Source organism: Schistocerca serialis, chromosome 6 (genome assembly GCF_023864345.2).
Source record: "Schistocerca serialis cubense isolate TAMUIC-IGC-003099 chromosome 6, iqSchSeri2.2, whole genome shotgun sequence".
Classification (NCBI taxonomy): domain Eukaryota; kingdom Metazoa; phylum Arthropoda; class Insecta; order Orthoptera; family Acrididae; genus Schistocerca; species Schistocerca serialis.
This window is the reverse complement of record NC_064643.1, coordinates 541,304,375-541,311,792: the sequence shown is the minus strand read 5'-3', so window position 1 is coordinate 541,311,792 and position 7,418 is coordinate 541,304,375. Positions and strand designations below refer to the sequence as shown.

General features: G+C 46.7%; 1 pseudogene; it reads left to right on the top strand.

Annotated features, from left to right (window-relative positions):
• The first annotated feature begins 1,711 nt into the window (after positions 1-1,711).
• LOC126485340 (5S ribosomal RNA) lies at positions 1,712-1,829 on the top strand (annotated as a pseudogene).
• Positions 1,830-7,418: the final 5,589 nt, after the last annotated feature.

Below are 7,418 nucleotides of genomic sequence, written 5' to 3'. Positions count from 1 at the left end.
TTGAACGAATCTCTTCAGTCGCCGGTGGTCCCGTTCTTGCAGCATCCTTTTCCGGCCGCAGTGATGGAGATCTGATGTTTTACCGGATTCCTGATATTCACGGTACACTCGTGTAATGGTCGTACGAGAAAATGCCCACTTCACCGCTACCTCGGAGATGCTGTGTTCGATCGTTAGTGCGCCGAGAATAGCACCACGTTCAAACCCACTTAAATTCTGATTACCTGCCGTTGTAGCAGCAGTAACCGCTCTAAAAACTGCGCCAGGCACTTGTTGTCTGTTTACATATCTCTGTATTTGAATACGCAAGCGTATACCAGTTACTTTGGCGGTTCTGTGTATTTAAAGTGATTAACGTTGTAAGATCAAAGGTTAATTTAAGTGCGAAATACACCATTCGAAGCGTGAAATACTGGTACATTAATAACCGATGCAACCGCCAGAATGATGAATGCAAGCATGCAAACAAGCATGCTTTGTGTTGCAGAAGTGCCGCATGTCAGTCAGTGGGACGAAATTCCATGTTTGTTACCCTCGGTCGATCAATACAGAGACGGCTGATGCTGTTTGTGGATGCGCTGAAGTTGTCAACCGATGATGTCCCATATCTTCTCGATTGGAGACAGATCTGGTGATCGAGCAAGTTAAGCCAACATGTTGACATTCTGTAGCCCATCTTGAATTACAACAGCGGCGTGTGGGCGAGCGATGTCCTGCTAGAAAACACACTCTGTAATGTTCTTCATGAATGGCAGCACAACACGTCGAATCACCAGACTGACGTACACATTGGCAGTCAGGGTGAGTGGGATAACTACGAGAGTTCTCCAGCAGTCATAAGAAATAGCACATCAGATCATAACTCTGGTATAGGTCGAGTGTGTCTAGCATGCAGACAGATTGGTTGCGGGCCGACAAATGGCCTTCTCCTAACCAACACAGAGGCATCCTTGGTACTTAGACAGAACCAGCTTTCATCAGAAAACACAACAGACCTCCATCCTGCTCTCCAATGAGCTCTCGCTTGACACCACTGAAGCCGCAAATGGCTGTGGTTTGGGGTCAGTGGAATGCACGCTACAGGGCGTCTGGCTCGGAGCTGTCCGATCATAACTCTGGTATAGGTTGAGTGTGTCTAGCACGCAGACAGATTGGTTGCGGGCCGACAAATGGCCTCCTCCTAACCAACACAGAGGCATCCTTGGTACTTAGACAGAACCAGCTTTCATCAGAAAACACAACACACCTCCATCCTGCTCTCCAATGAGCTCTCGCTTGACACCACTGAAGCCGCAAATGGCTGTGGTTTGGGGTCAGTGGAATGCACGCTACAGGGCGTCTGGCTCGGAGCTGTCCTTGAAGTAACCACTTTGTTGCATTTCGCTGTCTCGCAGTGGTCCAAACTGCTGCTCAGATTGCTGCAGAAGATACAGTACGATGCGCTAGAGACATACGCAGAACACGGTGGTCTTCCCTCTCGATAGTGCCATGTGGTCATGCGAAGACCGGTCTTCTTACGACCATACATGCTCCCGATCACAGCTGCCCTCAGTTATTTACAGTGGCTACATTCCTGCCAAGTCTTTCTGCAGTATCGCAGAAGGAACATCCAGCTTCTCGTTAAAACTTAGTGAGGAGTTGATAATGGCGTCTTCGTAGCTTTTAAGGCATTCTCAACTGACATCAATTCACCATGTTCAGTCTCAAAGGTGCCAACGGCCTTGCCGCAGTGGTAACACCGGTTCCCGTCGGATCACCGAAGTTAAGCGCTGTCGGGCTGGGCTAGGACTTGGATGAGTGACCACCCGGTCTGCCGAGCGCTGTTGTCAAGCGGGGTGCACTCAGCCATTGTGAGGTAAACTGAGGAGCTACTTGATTGAGAAGTAGCGGCTCCGGTCTCGTAAACTGACATACGGCCGAGAGAGCGGTGTGCTGACCTCATGCCCCTCCATATCCGCATCCAGTGGCGCCTATGAGCTGAGGATGACACGGCGGCCGGTCAGTACCGTTGGACCTTCATGGCCGGTTCGGGAGGAATTTAGTTTTAGTTTTAGTCTCAAAGGTAACGCTCACGACCGTTACAGAGTGTATTTTAAAGTAAACTTGATTTTCATCCTCATCGAGGAGGTACTAGCGTCCCTCTCATGCTACTGGCGCGAAACTGGAGTATACATTGTGTGTCTGACGTAGAGAGTCACCTAACAACTTTCTTTTACGTCCTGTAACTCCTTCTTGGTATCGTGATTTTTTTCCGTCCGTTTACGACTAACAAGGAGAGATCGCCTGTTGTGGGTCAAGGATTTTGATGAAATTCACAAATGAAACTTTGTATCGTGAAGGATCGCCACTGATCCGATCTGCAGCTGTATTCAGTACATCTTGAAAGAAATATCCGACACTTTGTTGCAGTGGGACATTAAGAAAACTCAACGGCGGCAGACGAAAATTTGTGCCGGGCTGGGAGTCGAACCCGGATTTCCCGGTACTTTGTAGCGTTCGGCATGTGGAGATTCGAGATAGGTGGGGGACGTGCTTGGACAGCCAAAGCGGTTGAAGCGGCCTTTAACGAAAGGCGGGAAATCCACGTTCGACTCTCGGTACGGCACAAATTTTCGTTTGTCGCTACTAGTGTCGCTCAGTGCCCAAGTGTGGCCAAGTGCCGGATATTTCTTTCGTCGAGTATAAGATTGTATAGTTTGTTCACATTCTAGTGACTATTACATACTGTCGAGCCATTACACACGGTAATTCTTTAACCATTTATCTATAATTTATTTCAGCAAAAAAAAAAAGGACAGGGATGTTGACATCTGATTAAGAATTTTCCGTCTCGTGTAGCAAAAAGCCTTTTTATTCCCATGAAATTACTTTTTCTTGCGACAAATACTTTTTTAGAAAATAATTAGCACTTCAGTTTCGTGAAAAGCTCTACGTAGAAGCAATCGTAATATTAAGAAATTTAATACACTACTGGCCATTAAAATTGCTACACCACGAATATGACGTCCTACAGACGCGAAATTTAACCGACAGGAAGAAGATGCTGTGGTATGCAAATTATTAGCTTTTCAGACCATTCACACTAGCTTGGCGCCGGTGGCGACACCTACAACGTGCTGACATGAGGAAAGTTTCCAATCGATTTCTCACACACAAACAGCAGTTGACCGGCGTTGCCTGGTGAAACGTTGTTGTGATGCCTCGTGTAAGGAGGAGAAATACGTACCATCACGTTTCCGAGTTCGATAAAGGTCGGATCGTAGCCTATTGCGATTGCGGATTATCGTATCGCGACATCGCTGCTCGCGTTGGTCGAGATCCAATGACTGTTAGCAGAATATGGAATCGGTGGGTTCAGGAGGGTAATTCGGAACGCCGTGCTGGATTCCAATGGCCTCCTATCACTAGCAGTCGAGATGACAGGCATCTTATCCACATGGATGTAACGGATCGTGCAGCCACGTCTCGATCCCCGAGTCAACAGATGGGGACGTTTGCAAGATAACAACCAACTGCACGAACAGTTCGACGACGTTTGCAGCAGCATTGACTATCGGCTCGGAGACCATGGCTGCGGTTACCCTTGACGCTGCATCACAGACAGGAGCGCCTGCGATGGTGTACTCAACGACGAACCTGGGTGCACGAATGGCAAAACGTCATTTTTTCGGATGAATCCAGGTTCTGTTTACAGCATCATGATGGTCGCATCCGTGTTTGGCGACATCGCGGTGAACGCACATTGGAAGCGTGTATTCGTTATCGTCACGCTGGCGTATCACCCGGCGTGATGGTATGGGGTGCCATTGGTTACACGTCTCGGTCACCTCTTGTTCGCATTGACGACACTTTGAACAGTGGACGTTACATTTCAGATGTGTTACGACCCGTGGCTCTACCATTCATTTGATCCCTGCGAAACACTACATTTCAGCAGGATAACGCACGACCGCATGTTGCAGGTCCTGTTCGGGTCTTTCTGGATATAGAAAATGTTCGACTGCTGCTCTGGCCAGCACATTTTCCAGATCCGTCACCAATTGAAAACGTCTGGTCAATGGTGGCCGAGCAACTGGCTCGTCACAAAACGCCAGTCACTACTCTTGATGATCTGTGGTATCGTGTTGAAGCTGCATGGGCAGCTGTACCTGAACACGCCATCCACGCTCTGTTTGACTCAATGCGCAAGCGTATCAAGGCCGTTATTACGGCCAGAGGTGGTTGTTCTGGGTACTGATTTCTCAGGATCTATGCACCCACATTGCGTGAAAATGTAAACACAAGTCAGTTCTAACATAATATAGTTGTCCAATGAATATCCGTTTATCATCTGCATTTCTTCTTGGTGTAGCAATTTTAATGGCCAGTAGTGTACTTTCATTTATTTGCCAGCTACTAAGCTTTCTTTCTGTTTCTTCTGTATGTTTTACACCTTCTAACTGAAATTATGCTTTATCTAACCAGAATATATAAATTTATCTATGTAACTGAATGCTTGCTGACAAGTTAAAATATTAATTGAATGCCTATAAAAGTTCCTGGTCTAGTTGGCATTTATGTTTATAATCTATCTGCCAAATAAACCTGAAACACTTCCCTGAAATCATTAATCGGCGAATGACCATTTCTGTGGTGAAATATGGCTTGTGATTTAAGAATCATGGAGTTTTTCTTATATGCTATGACGAAGCTTGTGTCTAGGATGATCGGATATTCTGGTTATATTGTACGTTAACATGCAATTTCGTTTTCTTTAGAAGTGTTCGTGAATTGCAAGGACCACTTTGAAGGATTCGACCAACCCGTCACCCTTCACGCTTCATGTGTGTTCGTGGTACATGAAATAGGATCCAATAATTATCGAGGAATTCACTGAACATATCTTAATTAATGAAGATAAGTACAGATTTTCAGAATTTCCACAGTTCACAACTTTAATATTCTTTAATGCAATGAGTAGATTCTCGTCCCACATCAGACGCAATTTGGCAAATTACAACTTTTCCATTAACTAGAGTGTGTGTTTGAAGCTCATGGGGGCTCAACGGCGAGGTTATCAGGGCCCTCACACTCATTAAAACAATGTGGCTTTGTTCCACATCCGTACACTCGAATTAAGCACAGTATCACTATCTCACAAGCTCGAAAACAGAGGAGAAAGAGTGAAAGTCGCTATACATGAGATTAAAAACATGTAAAACGACAAGGGATGTAAAATAAATGCACAGGCAAATGTCACTGGATGACTACTTACAAAAAGTATGCATGAGCCAGTCACCCTGTAAGCACATTAAAACCTTCATGGAAAAAACACTGAAATGATCTTGAGAAAAATGTTGGAAAGTTCACAAATCTTTGAAGCTCGAGCACAGTCGTTTGAACGTTATTGAAACGAGAGGGCAGATCCGTCGGCAAATCCGCCGCTTTCAGCTGGTTGGAAAATAAACTACTGGTCATTAAAATTACTACACCAAGAAGAAATTATGATGATAAACGGGCATTCATTGGACAAATATATTATACTAGAACTCACACGTGATTACATTTTCACGAAATTTGGGTGCATAGATCCTGAGAAATCAGTACCCAGAACAACCACTTCCGGCCGTAACAACGGCCTTGATACGCCTGCGCATTGAGTCAAACAGAGCGTGGATGGCGTGTTCAGGTACAGCTGCCCATGCAGCTTCAACACGATACCACAGTTCATCAAGAGTAGTAACTGGCGTATTGTGACGAGCCAGTTGCTCGGCCACCATTGACCAGACGTTTTCAATTGGTGACAGATCTGGAAAATGTGCTGGCCAGAGCAGCAGTCGAAAACTTTTTCTATATCCAGAAAGACCCGAACAGGACCTGCAACATGCGGTCGTGCATTATCCTGCTAAAATGTAGGGTTTCGCAGGGATCGAATGAAGGGTAGAGCCACGGGTCGTAACACATCTGAAATGTAACGTCCACTGTTCAAAGTGCCGTCAATGCGAACAAGAGGTGACCGAGACGTGTAACAAATGGCACCCCATACCATCACGCCGGGTAATACGCCAGTATGGCGATGACGAATACACGCTTCCAATGTGCGTTCACCGCGATGTCGCCAAACACGGATGCGACCATCATGATGCTGTAAACAGAACCTGGATTCATCCGAAAAAATGACGTTTTGCCATTCGTGCACCCAGGTTCGTCGTTGAGTACACCATCGCAGGCGCTCCTGTCGGTGATGCAGCGTCAAGGGTAACCGCAGCCATGGTCTCCGAGCCGATAGTCCATGCTGCTGCAAACGTCATCGAACTGTTCGTGCAGTTGGTTGTTGTCTTGCAAACGTCCCCATCTGTTGACTCAGGGATCGAGACGTGGCTGCACGATCCGTTACAGCCATGTGGATAAGATGCCTGTCATCTCGACTGCTAGTGATAGGAGGCCGTTGGGATCCAGCACGGCGTTCCGTATTACCCTCCTGAACCCACCGATTCCATATTCTGCTAACAGTCATTGGATCTCGACCAACGCGAGCAGCAATGTCGCGATACGATAAACCGCAATCGCGATAGGCTACAATCCGACCTTTATCGAAGTCGGAAACGTGATGGTACGTATTTCTCCTCCTTACACGAGGCATCACAACAACGTTCCTCCAGGCAACGCCGGTCAACTGCTGTTTGTGTGTGAGAAATCGATTGGAAACTTTCCTCATGTCAGCACGTTGTAGGCGTCGCCACCGGCGCCAAGCTATTGTGAATGCTCCGAAAAGCTAATAATTTGCATATCACAGCATCTTCTTCCTGTCGGTTAAATTTCGCGTTTGCAGCACGTCATCTTCGTGGTGTAGCAATTTTAATGGCCATTTGTGTAAATCACAGTCCAATAAAATGTGGCGTACAGTGATCTGTGTGCCCCAAGCACCAAACGTTGGAGAGTCCTCTCGCGAGACCAAGAAGTCATGCGTCATAGGACTGTGGCCTATGTGAAGACGAGTAAGGAGGACATCGTCCCGTCGATGTGGTTGGAGAGGGGATACGCCACCGTTGCGTTGCGGCGTTTACTTGAGGGAGCTTGTCTGTCACTTCCAACCACTGATTCTCCTCCAGCGCAAGCTCAACAGTGCGGTTATAGCATGCAGGGGGATGGCACACTGAAATAACTGAGGATCACATCACATCTCCTTGACTGCCATATCCGATCTTTCGTTACCTGTATTCCCATATGCCCTGAACGCAGCTTAAAGACACCTATTTCCGCAGTCGCTGAAGTTGGACGAGGGCATTCTGAATATTATGGACTACTTTTTCTGCTGGCTATAAACGCTTCAGAGGGTGCAGGGCACTCAGGAGAGTCGGAACAGACGAAAAATTCCGCAGTGGAAGAACATCTTATCAGTTCCAGTATCCGCAAGATAGCTTGTAATTCTACGTCGA